At 43.0% G+C, this 19047-nt stretch overlaps 1 protein-coding gene across 1 annotated transcript in view; it reads right to left on the bottom strand.

Moving 5' to 3' along the window:
- Window positions 1–6868: 6868 nt before the first annotated feature.
- Window positions 6869–19047, bottom strand: part of LOC310759703 (b(0,+)-type amino acid transporter 1-like) — a 121401-nt gene continuing 109222 nt past the window's right edge. Inside the window, exon 5 of the transcript XR_014546481.1 lies at window positions 6869–6904. The gene's annotated coding sequence lies outside the window, so the exon portion shown is untranslated. The remainder of the gene's footprint in view (window positions 6905–19047) is intronic.

The following is a 19047-nucleotide window of genomic DNA, read 5'->3' as shown; positions in this document are numbered from 1 at the left end:
TTCGCAGACAGCTTCTGGGTCATGTGGCCAGCATGACTAAGCCGCTTCTGGCGAAACAGAGCAGCGCACGGAAACAACATTTACCTTCCTGCCTATTTATCTACTTGCACTTTGACATGCTTTAGAGCTACTAGGTTGGCAGGAGCTGGGAGCAAACAACGGGAGCTCACCCCGCAGTGGGGATTCGAACCGGCGCCCTTCTGGGTATAAGCTTTCGTGTACATGCACACTTCTTCATGGAAGGCCCATTGCCTGTCAGGCTTCTGGGAATCTGAACCTCCTCCTTCATGGCCAGAAATGGGAAAACAAGACGTTCTTACCTAGGTATTTTATTCAATATTCACAGAGAGAGATTCACGATGCCGCCTTTCAGATAATGGCGTTGCTCTAAGCAAAGTCCCACCCCCTACGTGTCTCCTATTCTACGTCACTCCTACGTCAGCTAATCTGAGCTTTCTTCCACTGAGCTCTCTGTTCTACCACCCTCAATGCCCATCTGGTCCTGAGAGGGGGAGTTAGGAATGCTTTCCAAAGACACTGAGTTTGTCAGTTGTCTCTCCCCTGGTTCTTCTTCCTGCTGTTCCTCTCCCAATATTTCCCAGCTTCTCCGCTCTGCAGCCTCTGAACCTTCTGCAAACCACTGTTCTAAATCTATACTGTCCTCCTGTTCTCGGGAAAGTTCACCATTCCTCCTCACTCCAGCCTCTGATGCTGCCGTTCTGCATTTCCAATAAGTTCTAGCCAGCTGAAGGAAGGAAAGGAAGTTAATGGGAGCGGGGCAGATTCCGCACCCATTTCCTACTCCCTATTTATTTATTTACAAGAAGATTTCTAGTCTGTTCTTCATTGTTACTGACGCAGGGCAGGGTGCAACGTAACAAGGGCTAATTTTGTGACAACGGTTCACCTAAGTCTGCAATCTTAAGCCCACTTTCCTGGCAGCAAGACCCATTGAACAACTTGCTGGCCATGGGCATAGCTGAGGAAGCAGAGGGAGGGGGTAGTTGCCCTCCCCCAAATCAAGTAAATAAATAAAAGTACTGTATTAAAAGAAGAAAAAATCAGAATATTTGAAACTGAAATGCTGTTGAGCTCACTTGGATGATTTTGTGGCGACACAACTGGCAACCCACCTGAGCGATAGGCATGGCTTGTGTGAACTGACCAATCGCATCGCAGGTAGCTCAGTTCTGGAGCAGGACACAACTGAGCTACCCGCGATGCGATTGGTCAGTTCACACAAGCCATGCCCATGGTGCTGGCCTATACAGCTTGGGATCAGTAGACCTAAAAGACCATCTCACCCAGATCACTGCACTCTGTAGGAGTTTTATATTAAAGAAGTTAGCATTTCACATCCTCATCACGATACTTTTCAATGGTGGCAAGGATAGGACTCCTTTGAGGCACACAGAATATTTCTTTGTGGACTAGGAACAGAGAGAAAGAGAGAACCAATGTACTTCACCTCCCATAATCTATCAGCCAGGGTGCCTGTTGAAAGCCTTCCTTTTCCAACAATACCTTTAAGGGGAGATTTTTATCTCCATCTGCATTTATATTGGACTTGAAATTGCTTCCTATGTATGTTTTTATTGCTGGTGTTTAAATTGGTAATTGTTTCAGGAGGCCTCATGGGAAGATCTATATCTATCTATCTATCTATCTATCTATATCTATCATCATCTATCTATCTGTCTATCTATCTAATCTTTCTACAGTATCTATCCACACACACACACACCCTTCTGAGTAGACATGAACAGGATTGCAATAGTCAATCTACTATTAGAATGCTGCAGCGAGACTCCTTACGGGGTCTTCGCTGCGAGATCACATTCATCCGGTGCTATATCAACTGCACTGGCTCCCGGTGGAGTACAGGATCAGGTTTAAGGTGCTGGTTTTAACCTTTAAAGCCCTATACGGCCTTGGACCCTCGTACCTACGGGACCGCCTCTCCTGGTATGCCCCACAGAGAAACTTACGGTCTTCAAATAAAAATATCTTGAAGGTCCCAGGCCACAGAGAAGTTAGGCTGGCCTCAACTAGAGCCAGGGCTTTTTCGGCTGTGGCTCCGACCTGGTGGAACACTCTGTCACAAGAGACTAGGGCCCTGCAGGACTTGACATCTTTCCGCAGGGCCTGCAAGACAGAGCTGTTCCGCCAGGCCTTTGGCCAGGGCACAGCCTGACTCCCTCCCTCGGCAATCTTCGCGGAGCTCTGGCCCAATAGTGGCCAGTGGCTTGAATTTAATTAATTTTATAATGAATGATTTTAGAGTGTTGTTTGTGTTGTATTTTTGTATTGTTTTATTGTTGTTAGCCGCCCTGAGCCCAGCTTTGGCTGGGGAGGGCGGGATATAAATAAAATTTATTATTATTATTTATTATTATTATAAGCCACAGCCTCAGAGCATTTGATATATTACATATTGCAATGAGTTACCAAATGATGCAATGCAAATGATGAGTTTGAGCATGTGGCTTTTTTGCCTTTCACCGTTTGATGACAATTTACAACCGATTCCTTCGTGCGTGGGATGAGGGCACTTGAGGCTGAGACTTCAAGGTCAAAGGGCATGGCATTCAGGCAGCAGCTGTCATTTTATAAATGAAACGCCCCCATTATTTGAATCTTTCACAAGAAACAATGATGCATTCCTGAAGAGGAATGATCCACAGAAACTAAGACATTGCTGGAAATATTTCCCGAGTCAACTTCAATTGCTGGAATTGTTTTTATGAATGGTCCAGAGATAACTGGCTTCCATTCTAGACTCAGAGGGTCTTTTCTCTCTTTTTATCTCAGACAGTACTGTTGTCCTGGTGTTTGCTCAATTATACCTAGTACAGTGGTACCTCAGGTTAAGTACTTAATTCATTCCAGAGGTCCATTCTTAACCTGAAACTGTTCTTAACCTGAAGCACCACTTTAGCTAATGGGGCCTCCTGCTGCCGTCGCACCGCCGGAGCACGATTTCTGTTCTCATCCTGAAGCAAAGTTCTTAACCTCAGGTAATATTTCTGGGTTAGCAGAGTCTGTAACCTGAAGCGTATGTAACGCGAGGTACCACTGTAGTTCTAGATGCATTCACCTTAACACATGCTAAAGGCATTTGTAAGATGGAAAAGGATTAAGGAAATGTCAAACCAGGGACTCAGCTACATTTGTAAAAAAACAAAAAACCCACCGTGTTTTGAATGCATTATAAACATGCAACAGCAGATGGCTCTGTAGAGCACAAAACTTTTCTATGTGATTTTACATAGAGGTTCTTCTTCTTATATTATAACAATTAAATTTATGACTTATTTATAGCGGGGGTTCCCTTGACCTAATTTCAGGGAAGTGGCAGGAGGTGAAAAACAGAAGTTGGAAAAAAGGTTGACCCTACACATTTTACGCCCCAAAGAATCCTGGGAACTGTAGTTTGTTAAGGGTGCTTGGAACTATGGCTCTGTAAGGAGTAAACTACAATTTAAACTACCCAGAATTCCTGTGTGTGTACTTTAGATAAAGGGACCCCTGACCATTAAGTCCAGTCATGGCCGACTCTGGGGTTGCGGCGCTCATCTCGCTTTATTGGCCGAGGGAGCCGGCGTACAGCTTCTGGGTCATGTGGCCAGCATGACTAAGCTGCTTCTGGCGAACCAGAGCAGCACACGGAAACGCCATTTACCTTCCCGCCGGAGTGGTACCTATTTATCTACTTGCACTTTGACGTGCTTTCGAACTGCTAGGTTGGCAGGAGCAGGGACCAAGCAATGGGAGCTCACCCCGTCATGGGGATTTGAACCGCCAAACTTCTGATCAACAAGCCCTAGGCTCTGTGGTTTAACCCACAGTGCCACCCGCGTCCCTTTCTGTGTACTTTAAATGCACTTTAAATCTATGATGTGGCTATGACTAAGCAGGAGATAAATGTGGGGTGGACTCACTCATCTTTGGCTCCAGCCCAACCCACTACCGGCATGCACCCAAAACAGATTGCTCAGACTGGCCCTGAAAAAGGGTTATATGAAAATATATTTAGGGCTCATCCATTTAGGCAGTTTAAAGCTGCTCAGAATAATTTTTTTCCTACATCCTCTACAATTCAGGAGAACCGTTTTTCAAGTGTTCATAGCGGTGTTATGAGCAATCATTTTCGAACGATAATCTACATACATAAATAAAACAAAACAATCCTATAGTGTAGGCATTGGTCTTGAGTTCTTTTACGTATCTTTCACCATTGGCATTCGAAAGCCTTTCCACCGCCGCATCATATTTGAAGCAGAAAGGAGGTGTACTGGGTGGGTGGGGGGACACCTAAGTACTACCTCTGAAACTCCTCCACTCTCAATGGCAAGAAGCCAATTATCCCAATACAGAGGCAGAATAGCAGCAGAATTCCTGCTGGAAGACATTGGCTGGATCGCAGTTCTGAATCTTTATTCTTATTCTCATTTCTATTCCCCCCTGTTTCTGCACATTGCATATACTTGGCGGACACTGCAAGCTGAGGATTTATTAGAGGTGAAGCAGAGAAAGACAGTCTCCGGGGAGATTAGATTCCCCTTTATTCCTTCGCTTTCCTTATTCCATGAAAAACAACAGAGATTTGTGCCATGTGAGCTTGTAAAAGCCCTCCATTTTACCTGGAGCTTAAAGTCCCAGCTGTCAGGTTTCTCCTTGTTTACCTCGGAGCCTAGCTTCAGGAATAATAATGATAACAGAATTAATTGGAGCAAGCTTGTTTGCCAGCTAGTATTTTTTTAAAAAAGAAAAACCACAACCCACCCCTACACACACAAACAATTTAAAAGGAACAATTTCTATACTGCAAAATGTAATTATGAGCACAAATTATAAATCCTTCAATGTGAGAGTTTTCAGTTGCTGAAATAATAATAATAATACCTCACCCATCTGGGTGGTTTCCAACACAAAATAAAAACATGATAAAACATCAAACATTAAAAACCTCCCAATACAGTTGTACCTTGGTTTTTGAATTTCATCCTTTCTGGGAGTCCATTTGAGTTCGAAAACCAAGGTGTGACTTCCTATTGGCTGCAGGAGTGTCCTGCAGCCAATCAGAAGCCACGGAAGCTGCGCCCGATGTTTGGCTTCCAAAAGTCCTTCAAAAAACGGAACAATCACTTCCGGTTTTTGATCCTTTGGGAGCCGAAACATTCAAGTTCAAAGGCATTCAGCTTCCGAGGTTCCACTGTACAAGGCTGCCTGCAGCTGCCTTCTAAAAGTTGTGTAGTTCTTTATCTCCTTGATAGGTGAGCATTCCACAGGGCGGGCACCACTACCGAGAAGGCCCTCTGCCTGGTTCCCTGTAACCTTACTTTTTGCAGTGAAGGAACCATCAGAAGGCCCTCGGAGCTGGACCTCAGTGTCCAGGCTGAATGATGGGGGTGGAGACACTCCTTCGGGTATACTGGGCCAAGGCTGTTTAGGGCTTTAAAGCACCAACACTTTGAATTGTGCTTGGGAGCATACTTGCCTGTGTTGAAAGGAAAGCTATCTTCCAGTCTTCGCCAAAGTCTTTTTGACTGCCACATCTACCAGCCCAAGCCCATTCATGATTATTCATTGGAGATGGCTCATTCACACGTATAAGCCATCCCAATACTAGTGCATTGGTAGACCATGTGGCCTGACAGAACCACCCTCCCAGCAAGTGGTGTTCTGCAACTCACCTGCATGTGGCCGGGGCAAACTAGTGGCAAGGTCAAGGCTGAACAACTGCACTAGAGACAGGACCGAATTGTCTCTGTCAGTGCACCTGCACAAGCTAACCTTGTAGCCATCTTGGCCACTCCAGGTAAACTGCAGAGATGCTGGAGTCAGGAAGTCAGGTGGCTCTGCAGCTATACCTCACCAAACAGGCAACTAGTTTCACCACATGTGTGAACCAACCCTTAGAACGTCTTTGAGTCTGGAAAATGCCGCCCCCAATGTGTTAATGTAGCACAGAGCTATGGAGGGATATTTTAAGCCAAATGCAGTTTTTAACCAGATGAAGCTTTTCATTCACGGGGAAATGCGAAATACACATGCATACAATTTGTCAGGTTGGAAAATTCTTGACTGAACATCCAAAAGGAAATGGGACACACACACACACACACACACACACACACACAGAGTGCTTTTTTCTTTAAAAAAAAAAGTTTAGGGGTACAGTGGTACCTCTGGTTACAGACGCTTCAGGTTACATACGCTTCAGGTTACAGACTCCGCTAACCCAGAAATAGTCCCTCGGGTTAAGAACTTTACTTCAGGATGAGTACAGAAATCGCACAACGGCGGCACGGTGGCAGCGGGAGGCCTCATTAGCTAAAGTGGTACCTCAGGTTAAGAAGAGTTTCAGGTTAAGAACGGACCTCTGGAACGAATTAAGTTCTTAACCAGAGATACAACTGTACTCTCATTTTGACTCAGGAAAATCACCAGTTTATAGTTTAAATCAGGAAAAATAAATACAATAAATGGACAAAAATACAAAGATTCACAAAATGTTTAGGGGTATGCTTACCCCTGTGTGTCCCCCAGAAAAAAGCACTGTGTGTGTGTATGAAAGAGTGGTTGATGGCTACAATTTCTGTTTCCTAGCACAGGAAAACAAAGACAATGTTGTTACCACCTGCTGCTTCTAATGATGATAAATTTGATGTTTGTTTTAGGCAACTGTTGTTTCCTAGAGAAGATGTAGCTCCACCTTTCCCCATTTCTTAAGTGCATGCCACCCCAATCTCCAAGCAGTGCAAGATCCCAGGGGTCCCAGGAATTGTGCTTCCTTCAGAATGAGGCACAGCAGAGATTGTGGTGTCTTTATGATATGGGGTTTATTTACACACACACACACACACACACACACACACACACACACACACACACCATGAGCCTATGATGGAGGGGTTCACAACATTAACATCCCAAGAGGGTCTAGTTTCTCCTATACCTACAGCTTTGGATTCAAAGCAGAGTTCTGACATGGTGTTCTCTCTTTCTCTCTCTCTTTTTGCTGCTTTGCTTCAAGATTTGTTGTCGCCTGCAGAGTCCCTTCCTTTGCACCTCACCAGGAGGCAAGTTCGGCTATTCCAAGAATTAGAAGCCTTACTTAGATGTTAACACTTGCTTGATCCAGGGATTAGAAGGGTCTGGCTACAGTTTAATACACACACATACCCAGTTCGTAGCAATATGCTCTCAGCTGAATTTATGCTGTTTACTTGCAGCAGCAGAGTGTAGCTATTTCCATATTCAGCTGAATATAGATTTTGCCGCACCTATTTAATCAGAATTTGTATATATGAAAATGCTTCAAAAGCCTGCAGATGCAGGGCTCCTGAATAATCATGAGGTGAGATTTAGACTCAAGAGGGTTTGTTTTCAGTAGTGGAATTTTCTTTTTTTGGGTGGTGGTGGTGGGAGTTACAGATGAGTTTCTCTGTAGCCAGATAAAATCCAGACTGTTAAGATTCACTTCATCCATTCTCGATTTCAATTTATGTATTCGTAACGAAGACTCCCTCGGGACGCGGGTGGCGCTGTGGGTTAAACCACAGAGCCTAGGGCTTGCCAATCAGAAGGTTGGGGGTTCGAATCCCCACAACAGGGTGAGCTCTCGTTGCTCAGTCCCAACTCCTGCCCACCTACCAGTCTGAAAGCATGTCAAAGTGCAAGCAGATGAATAGGTACCACTCCAGCAGGAAGGTAAATGGTGTTTCCGTGCGCTGCTCTGGTTCGCCAGAAGCAGCTTAGTCATGCTGGCCACATGATCCAGAAGCTGTACACCGGCTCCCTCAGTCAGTAAAGCGAGATGAGCTCCGCAACCCCAGACTTGTCCACAACTGTACCTAATGGTCAGGGTCCCTTTACCTTTACTAATGAAGACTTCTATACCTTTACTGGACCATAAAGAAGGCTGATCGCCGAAGAATTGATGCTTTTGAATTATGGTGCTGGAGGAGTTCTGTAGACTGCAAGAAGATCAATCGTATCCATTCTGAAGGAAATCAGCCCTGAGTGCTCACTGGAAGGACAGATCGTGAAACTGAGGCTCCAGTACTTTGGCCACCTCATGAGAAGAGAAGACTCCCTGGAAAAGACCCTGATGTTGGGAAAGATTGAGGGCACAAGGAGAAGGGGATGACAGAGGATGAGATGGTTGGACAGTGTTCTCGAAGCTACAAACATGAGTCTGACCAAACTGCGGGAGGCAGTGGAAGACAGGAGTGCCTGGCGTGCTCTGGTCCATGGGGTCACGAAGAGTAAACAACAACATATCTTTACTAATGAAGACTCCTATACAACCATGGCATGCACTAATTTAAGCTTTTGCTCTGTGGGTGCTTCTAGACAGGTATTTATTGTTGTCTCTGTGTTCCTCATCCATATATATATATATAACTTTTGGATTCATCAATATAGCCGGAGCCTCAAGTGACCACAGTGGCACAGATTGTCTTCCCTCAGCTTCAGCCAGCTTCAGCCAGCGACCCAGCTATGCCCCTATCTGGACAAGGATAGCCTAACTTCTATTGCCTTTGTTCTTGTAAGCTCAAGCTTCAATTACTGCAGTGCATTATAAGTGGGGCTGCCTCTGATGATATTTCAGAATCTGCCGCTAGTGTAGAATTCAGCAGCCGGGTTGCTCATCAGGGCAAGACAGTCTGAGAACACAACATCAATCCTGGCCCGACTGCACCAGCTACCAATTTGTTTCTGGGCCCCATTCAAAGTATATAAAGTGGCTTAGGACCTCAGTCCCTCAAGGACCACGTCTGCCCATATGAACCACCTCAGACCCTGCTATCATCATCTGAGGCCCTTCTTTGTGTGCCTCCAACTAGAGGTTTGGAGGGCGGCAACATGAGAAGGGGCCTTTTCAGTGGTGGCTCCTCACTTGTGGAATGCTCTACTCAGAGAGGCTCGCCTGGCGCCATTATTATGTATCTTTAGGCACCAAGCAGTAACATGTACAGTATTTGTTGTCAGGCCTTTGGCCTGTAATTATCTAAGGCCTCAGTGAGTGGGTGGGATGTTTTAATACAGCTTTTTAAAAATAAATTTGTCGTTTTGATTTTTCTTTGCCACTTTTAATGTGTCTGTTTGTTTGTCTGTTTTATATTGTAAGTCGCTTTAATTTTCTTCCGTAAAAAGAAACAAAAATATTTAAATCATAAGAATTGTCATCAAAATGCCAGCCTGGACCCTTCCCTGCACAATTTATTCTGGAATTGCTCATCCCAGCATGGGTGGGTGGGACTAAGTTAAAGTAATATTAGTTTTCACTCTGGTTGTTTTTCTTTCTTTATTTTTTGTCATGGAGATAAAGAGATTGTCCCCACCCACACATTCTGTTCCTGCTTGAGGTTTAAGGGATACTGTAAATATTTACCCCCTTATGGTTTAAATTAAACTCTGCTCCAGTTTAAAAGCCTAAATGCATGCCACTTATCACTGAGATCAGTGATTAAAAAAAATCCCATAACTGTAAATATGGAAGGGGAGCTCTTTTTTTATATAGAAAAAATGTCAAAATGTAAGAGAGTGTTTGTGATTTATTTATTTTTATACACTGTATTGGTGAGATTTCAACATTAACCACGCCAATTTCATCTTCTTTTATTGTCCAGAAAACCATTCTCACCCGTCTCTGGCCCCAGTCTGCACTATACATTTAAAGCAGTACCAAAGCAGTCATAGCTTCCCTTGCAAATAATCCTGGGAACTACAGTTTGTGAAGAGCTCTGAGAGTTGTGAGAAAACCCCTGTTCCCCTCACAGAATGGCAATTCCCAGAGTGGTTTGACAGTCCATCCTTCTTTCTGGGAAACTCTGAATTGTGGTCAAATAGGCATCTCCAAAGGACTCCCCTTAAGAAATTGCAGTCTTCAAGTGATTTACACCATAAATATAACCATAAATACACTGCACCATTATAAATACACACATAAAACAACCTCCTAGCTGCCACCAGAAGCTTGGACAACAGGCTAGTCACTAAACACAACCACCTCAGTCTATCAAAAGCCTGGGGGGACAGCGAGACTTCCCCAACACCAAAAATTGCCCATCAGATAAAATGTGGCATTTGTTGCTGAATTCATCTTCCTGAGAATCTGTGAGGCTGTTGCTCTTTTTGGATGAGATTCAATCTTTTGGATGGAATTTGTATTCAGGTTGCACAATTATAATCGACAAGGAGGTCTTGTGCAAACCTGCTTCTCCAAAGCCTTGCACTTCTTGTGACAAGGTGACAGGAGAAGGCCCCAGCAGGACATGTCATTTATGGGGTGAAACGTAACATTTGCGAATTTCTTCAGTGAGTAGACTTTAAAATATGGGTTTGGGTGTAAGGAATTCAAATCTGCAATTGTTTCTGTGATTGGACGACATTTATCTTGGTATGTCTATGTTTAATGGAGAGGCACATAAGCTGCTTTCAGAAAACGAAAGAATTTTAATTCTGGAAATGTCAGGTAATGCTAAATAATAATAATAAGATTAATATATAATATAACTACAAGTACCGGTACTTGGCAGTCATTCTTATTGATTTCTATGCAATTTTACACATGTTTAACTTACCAAACAAAACTAAATATTAATTTAACCAAAATATCTTTTCAATTCCCAAGTCACATTACAACTTTTTAGCACTTCTCATTTTTGAAATTTTAAAGTTGAAAAATTCAGCGTGCCCTAAATTGTGTGGGAAGTACAAATTTTGAAGGAAAATTTCTGCCTTTGGGATCTCATGCTATTGTGGAAAGTGTGGATTAGGTAGATTTGTCTATAATTGTGAACTGAATCAAATTTCTCCCTCACCTCTATGTCTGGGCACTTGGTCTGTGAAGATGTAAGCAAGAACTGCCAAAATATCAGAACACTGGAGATGTGGCAGAAATAGACAATAGATTTTGCAAACAACTTTGGCCAAAAACCCCACAAAAAAACCTCAAACAACTTTTGTGACCGGAATTTCATATTTTGAAATATGCAAAGTAGGGACTCAGCTACATTAGTAAAGAAACAGCGATTTGAGTGCACTATAAACATGCAGCACCAGATGGCACCAGAGAGCAGGAAATTTTAAAGTGCGATTTCCCATAGAGATTCCTTTTTGTTAAAATGATCTAATTTCTGACATGTGTAGCGGGGTTTCTCTCTGATAAGATCCACCCTGGGAGAAGGCTTGGAGAAGTGTGTCCATCTTTTGGGGGGGGACCCTAAGGGAGCAACCCCCCTCTCAAAAACAGCCCACTGACCATGCTCAGGGATCACAGGATGCTGAGTGTCTTTTAAGGTGGACTATTGCAAAACTAGCAGGGACACAGGTGGCGCTGTGGTCTAAGCCACAGAGCCTAGGGCTTGCCGATCAGAAGGTTGGCAGTTCGAATCCCCGCGATAGGGTGAGCTCCCGTTGTTCGGTCCCAGCTCCTGCCAACCTAGCAGTTCGAAAGCATGCCAGTGCAAGTAGAGAAATAGGTACCGCTCCGGTGGGAAGGTAAACGGCGTTTCTGTGCACTGCTCTGGTTTGCCAGAAGCGGCTTAGTCATGCTGGCCACATGACCCGGAAGTTGTACGCCGGCTCCCTTGGCCTATAGAGCGAGATGAGCGCGCAACCCCAGAGTCATCTGCGACTGGACCTAACGGTCAGGGGTACCTTTACCTTATTGCAAAACTGGGGTGATGGAGAATGGAATGGAATATTGCAGATGACAGCTGGAAGAGCCCTGAAGAAGAGCACTCCACACTAGCACATTTTGTTGCAGTCCCACCGGTCCGTTAATAGTTGCTAACTATAGTGTGTGATAGGGACGCGGGTTGCACTGTGGGTTAAACCACAGAGTCTAGGACTTGCCGATCAGAAGGTCGGTGGTTCGAATCCCCATGACGATGTGAGCTCCCGTTGCTACCGGTCCCTGTTCCTGCCAACCTAGCAGTTCGAAAGCACGTCAAAGTGCAAGTAGATAAATAGGTACTGCTCCAGTGGGAAGGTAAATGGTGTTTCCGTGCGCTGCTCTGGTTCGCCAGAACCTAATGGTCAGGGGTCCCTTTACCTTTTTATACTGTGTGATGCAGGGCATGGCTGTCTCTTGCAGAAAACAAAGGCTTCCAGCTGAGCAAACATGCAGATGCATTCAGTCACATCTACTGCAGAACCTGGAGAAAGAGCACATTGTGTGCTCTGCTCAGGTCCATTTTATGTAATATTGTCAAGCAGCTGGACACTTTTACTGTACCAGTAAACTACTGCAAAACAAACCAGAGGCTGATTTGCAGCCTACTTTCTTTTGCTTTGACATGTTGGCTTTCAAAGTAAGCATGTTGCACATTTTTCCTGCGACTGCTGTCAGCGGCTGACAGCGAGCCTTAGCTCTTCGGCAAAAGATCATAAAACACCCAGTTTTCTACCCCTTTCTGTGAGTTGCTGTCAAGCTCTGCTGCTAGAAAAACAGCAAGATTTAGCACAGTCTTTTCCATATTGATTTTCTAGCTGCTGGTTGGTTGATTGGTTTTGGTTACCAAGCATATCTTTCCTTTAGAGATTCAGGCATCGTAACAGTCCCAACTTCCTAGTGGGTAATGGAATTTTATTCCTTTATTTAATAAAAATAGATCATGTACACATTAGCAGCTTAAAAGGCAGCAAGGTCATTTCTCTCCCCCCCCCCCCCGCAATTCAAGTACTTATTTTTGTTTTGTTTTTGTTTTTCAGATTAAAATTTTACAGTCACATATCCAACATACAACAGAAAAAAAAGATTCCAAGGAATCTCCTGGATTTCCATCCTCCCCTTTGTGGGTCTTATTGTTAATCATTTCCTCCTGCATCTTTTATAATAATCCATATCTTTTACATCTCCGTTGTGTCCAAAATTCACCATTAAACTACGATTTTAACTGCTTACAATGGTTTTTAAGATAAGTTATAAATTTCCCCCATTCTTTATTAAGATTTTGGCCTTCCTGATTTCTGATTCTTCCAGTCATTTTAGCCCTTTTGGCATAATCCATCATTCTTATCTTGTAGGGATTTTATCTTCTTTCCATCTCTGGGCCAGTAACACCTGCACAGCCGTGGTCGCATACATAAATAGTCTTTTCTGCTCCATTGGGATTTCAGCACCTAGAATTCCTAAACAGGCTTTGGTTGTTGTTGCTTTTAGAAAAGGTTATTTTAAACATGTTTTCAACTCGTTATATATCATTTCCACCACATATGATAAAAGGTGCCTTCTTTTTCCTTATCAAGTACATTTCTATGCTGCTGTACAGACCAGAAAAGGGATGAGGTTGTCTTCACAACTAGATTTGCTTGCAACTGCTCCAAATTCATCTTCAATGAAGCTGCTATCTGCACATATGCAACTGCTGTCTCAAAGGTACACACCTCAGCTTCACTGCTGCTTATGTTTTCAAACTCGTTTGAGGGAAAACGCATGAAACAGAAGTCATTCTCAAGAAACTGCCGGATACCAATAGATTATGACCAGCATCATGTGTCTTCTACTTCAAAGACCAGTGGTGGGGTCACACTGGAGCCGGAGTAGAATAATAGAATCATAGAGTTGTAGAGTTGGAAGGGATCCCAAGGATCATCTAGTCCAACCCCCTGCAATGCAGGAATCTCAGCTAAAGCATCCATGACAGATGGCCATCCAACCTCTGCTTAAAAACCTCCAAGGAAGGAGAGTCCACAACCTCCCGTGGGAGACCATTCCACTGCCGAACAGCTCTTACCATCAGAAAGTTTTTCCTGATGTTTAGTCGGAATCTCCTTTCTTGTAACTTGAAGCCATTGGTTCGAGTCCTGCCCTCTAGAGCAGGAGAAAACAAGCTTGCTCCATCTTCCACGTGATAGCCCTTCAGACATTTGAAGATGGCTATTATCTCTCCTCCTCTCAGTCTCCTCTCTTCCAGGCTAAAAATGCCCAGCTCCTTCAACCGTTCTTCATAAGGCTTGGTTTCCAGACCCTTGATCACCTTGGTTGCCTTCCTCTGCACACATTCCAGCTTGTCAGCATCCTTCCAAAATTGTGGTGCCCAGAACTGGAGACAGTACTTGAGGTGTGGTCTGACCAAGGCAGAATACAGTGGTACCTCGGGTTAAGAACTTAATTCATTCTGGAGGTCCGTTCTTAACCTGAAACTGTTCTTAACCTGAAGCAACACTTTAGCTAATGGGGCCTCCTGCCATCAACGTGCCACTGCCGCATGATTTCTGTTCTCATCCTGAAGCAAAGTTCTTAACCCGAGGTACTATTTCTGGGTTAGCGGAGTCTGTAACCTGAAGTGTCAGTAACCCAAAGTGTCTGTAACCCGAGGTACCACTGTGGAGTGGTGGTACTATTACTTCCCTTGATGTAAATGGCAATGTGTACACAGCCTTAGTGTTGCCTTTGTAGAACTCAGCAGGGAGGAGGGTGGGGACAGAATTAGAATAAGTTGGCTCTGCCTGTCATTGGCTCTGTCACTGTTGGCCTACTTGCATTCAGTCTCACCAGCCCCAGTGGGCACCAGTCATCAGGGACAACTGTACAGATCTTTTACCCAGTGATGGGACTGCAGACCTCCTTCCTTTGTGTCCTGCCCTTGGTCCTAGCTATGAAGTTAGTTTCTTTGTCAATTTTGAGACATGTGAATGTAGGGTGAACGTGGGTGAACGTAGAAGGGTCATTTATATATAAATGATGATATACGCTTATCGCAGAACGGAATGCGAGTCATTTTTCTAAGACCGTACTTCGCTTCCTTTTTAGAATCACTTAGCCATTTCTGCTTTATGTAATCACCATTTCAAGTTTATGATATTATAATCCTGTGTGGAATGTGCTGGCATTCAGAACAGTGGCAAATGTTTGTAAAGGAAATAGGAAAACAGGGACACTAAAAAGGGATGGATATCGCTATCAACATAATAGGAAAATGCTCTAAAAGAAGCAGTGTGAAACACAGGATCTGCTACCACAAATAGAACCCGATGCTTTAAAATTCTTAATGGTACTTACATGAAATTGCTCATAGCAGGAATCTGCAAGCCTAAGGAGGATGTACACACCAGATGAGCTTCAGAATGTGCTGATCACATTGATAAGGCTTATAGCCTAGCCTGACAAATTTGATCAGGTACATCATAGGCTTTAAGGGCCCTAGATGTCCTGGAATCTCTTTCCAACCCAGCCCATTGGTCACCCTTGCTGAGTATTGCCTGCACAGCTTGGCTGCTGCTCTCCAGAGTTTCAGCTGGGGTGTCTCCCAATCTTACCTGGAGATTCTGGAGATTGATTCTGGAACCTTCTGCATCAAAGCTGATGGCCTATCCCTGGGCTACAGCCCTTCCCCTATTTCTCCAGGGGGAGAAAGACATTGTTCTATCTCAGTGTTTCCCAGCCTTTGGTATTCAGCTGTTTTTTGACAACTCCCATAATCCCTAGCTAGCAAGACCAATGGTCAGGGATGCTGGGAATTGTAGTCTAAAAACAGCTGGAGACCAAAGGTTGGGAAACACTGTTCTATCTCAAACATATTCTCTGTCTGTCTGTCTCCAAAGTACGTGAATATCACGAGGCATGGTTACATTCTTTTATTGCGTGTGCACAAAACCCAGAAATTTGAGTTAGTACAAGCAGACAATCCTGGAATAGATGGACAAGTAATCTCACCTTGTTCTGTGTCTTTTAGTGGACAAGAACATGTTTCATCAGAAAAGATTTTGTCTTTAACCATGTGCTGAGGAAGAACTCCAGAGCAGAATTTTAATAGCCAAGACTGGATATGTAATCCGTGAGTTATTTATGGCCACAGCCCGTACGCTGGTTGGTGAACAGTGGAAGGAATGGGATGTGACCTTGTACCATCCAGGTAAACACTGCAAAGAACTGAACAATGGAAGATAGTAATTAATTCTCCCAGCACACCAGGTCTGAAACAACAACATACATGGAAGACTACACATGTGAAATGGATTTTATAAGATGTAACAGAGGCGCTGTTTGTAAGGAGGGGAAAAATGCGGTCAGCTGCAAGAATGGACTAACAACAAGTGAAGGATCAATTTGACATTAAATAAGATATGAAATGATTGACATATGTCTACAACTGGAGTGGGAAACCTGATTTTAAGAAACTGTATTAAATTTAAGCAATTTGGTTTGACTTGTAATAATTGGAAAAATTAATAAAAATATTTTTTTTTAAAAAAAAAGAACATGTTTCATCAGATGCAACTAAGACAAATGTATTTTGTCTTCATATTGCTAAATCCAATATATTCCAGTGACAAATTCCAATAGAGGAGCCGTAGTTAAACATTGCAGCAAAACTAGCAAAGATAGATTTTGTTTTAAAAAATCCTCACGGTGCCTTTTGAGCCCAGTTCAGTCACTCCTAGGGAGTGAAGCCCATTCAAAACTGAGAGTGCATGTCCAAAGGGCACACACAGCTTTGATATCCCAACTATTCAGAGGAACACAGGCTATACTGTTAAAAGCACTGGAGCTTCCTGCCCCTTTCCTTTGCTTCTGAGAAATGGAAGATCAAGTGATCTGGGAAGTATCAAAAGTTCCTGCATGACAGGAGGCCTTGGAGAAAAATGTGCTTTCCCCCTGCTCCTCCTGCTCCCTGCTTTTGAATGAGCTCTGCTGCCAAGAATGCTGTTTATGGCTCAAGCGAAACATCATAAAGGGGATTGCTGCTGAGCAGCCGGCCCCATGGATCATCCTAATGGACAAGGTTACAAATTATTCTGATGACCAAGTGCACATCCTGTTGGGCTGTGTGTGTCAAGGCAGTGAGGGTACAGAGTGTAATAGCAAATATGTGGATTCATGATCACCAGGAGCGCTTCAGAGTGGAAGGCCCGGCAGTTTCCCAGCATTCCACAGGCATAATAGGGAGCCTCACTCTTGTTCCACAAGATTCCTAGGGAAGCTTAAAGCATTGCATTTCTGTGTAGAGAAGAAAATAACGGGAGGTAGAACATGCTCAAATTTTCCCGGTTCAAAATTGCTTACAAAACTTCCACCATCACCACCACAACATCCAACACCATCAGTTCCTGCAGAATTTGTAATTCACCAAGCCAAACAGTGCACCAGCCATGTCTTCTGGCTTCCTGGGTGCTTTGACATTGTCCTCGTTTTTGAAGTCCCAAGCAGTCAGCAAAAGCATGGGGAATTTTCTGAAACAAAAATGGGATATCAGCTCCGCCCAAGGCATGATGGATAACAGCAACAATTGGGAAAAGACAGAAATAACATTTCACATGGAAAGGAAGAAACACCATGGACAGAATAATTGCCACACACAGGAAGAACAAGGATATAGTTTGAGTGCCTCACTTTTTGTTCTATAAATCATTTAATGTGTCATCACGAATAGAAGTTATTAATATTGCAGTTGTTGTACAAGGGATTATTATTTTGACCAGAATGTAATTGAAATTAAAAAGATTTTAGAATGCAGAAATGAAGAAAATCATCAAACCATCAATTCTAGCATGTGGGGGGCCACCTAAATTATATTATTCGGTATTTGAATGATTGGTATTAGTAATTGTATTATAAATTAGTATTGTTATAATGAGGCTACTGTTGGATGGTAATTGAAAATTAATAAAAATTATTATAAAATAACAACAACAAAATCAGGCAACAAAAGCAGGATGTGGATTAATGTTTGAATTTGTTTTTTTTTTAAAGATATTTATTGTGGTTTTACAAAAACATACGTTTACAAAATAGAAAAAAGTCACATAGAAAGACAAAGATACAAAAAAGAAAACATAGAAAAATACATAAAAGAAAAAAGAGGAATAAAAATACAAAATACAAAAAACAAAAAGATAAAAAGAATTAAAAAAACAAATCCGTTTTTAGTAACTTTAAACTCATAAGTTTGTTTCCTTGACCTCCTCACACCTCCCCTTTTTGTATTCCCATTTACATAATCAAATCAGCAAATCCTTACCTTCTTTCGTTTATCTTAACTCTATATCTTAACATATTATAACTCTATATTTTCATCCATTTATCAATTCATTTTTGCATATTCTTATTAACTTTGTTGCTAATGCCACTTATTTTCAGTCCAACATCATTTTAACATTCATTAATTTTACAGTGTTTCTGAAGGTAGTCTTTAAATTTCTTCCAGTCTTCTTCCACCAACTCTTCTCCCAGGTCTCGGATTCTGCCAGTCATTTCCACCAATTCCATATACTCCATCACCTTCATCTGCCACTCTTCCAGGGTGGGTAACTCTTGTGTCTTCCAATACTTTGCAATAAGTATTCTTGCTGCTGTTGTTGCATAATGTTTGAATTTCAATTGTGAAACTTTTCGTAAAGTTTGTTTGAAATCAAATTCCTATTCCCTGAGTACTAAGGCCCGGGGGCCGGATCCAGCCCAATCGCCTTCTCAATCCGGCCCACGGACGGTCCGGGAATCAGCATGTTTTTACATGAGTAGAATGTCTCCTTTTATTTAAAATGCATCTCTGGGTTATTTGTGGGGCCTGCCTGGTGTTTTTACATGAGCAGAATGTGTGCTTTTATTTAAAATTCATCTCTGGGTTATTTGTGGGGCATAGGAATTCGTTCATCCCCCCCCCCCAAAAAATAGTCCGGCCCACCACATGGTCTGAGGGACGGTGGACTGGCCCATGGCTGAAAAAGGTTGTTGATCCCTGTGTTAACCCATGGAGGGCAGCAGCAAATAGATGGGAGATGAGCAAAATAGTCCCTATCTCCACTCCTGGAGCTAATGATGGAAGGATCCGTTGATTTTGGTTCACTCATTTTCTCAATCTTAAAGTCAGTTCTCCACATTTTGCAGAAATTTGCAGTGTTTTCTTTAAAGAGAACCCTCATGGAAATTATCCAGCATTTTAGCGTGAACTTCTCCCAATAAACACATTTTCCAATGCAGTTTCGACAAATTCACGCATTTTTGCAAGCAATTCCCCCGAATATAATGCATTTGTGTGCGTCGCTTTCATCATTTTTATGCACCCTTCCCACTCATAAATGCATTTT

The sequence above is a fragment of the Podarcis filfolensis genome, assembly GCF_964270895.1.
Source record: "Podarcis filfolensis genome assembly, chromosome: 3".
In the NCBI taxonomy this organism is placed as follows: Eukaryota; Metazoa; Chordata; class Lepidosauria; order Squamata; family Lacertidae; genus Podarcis; species Podarcis filfolensis.
This window is presented reverse-complemented; position numbering and strand designations above follow the sequence as displayed.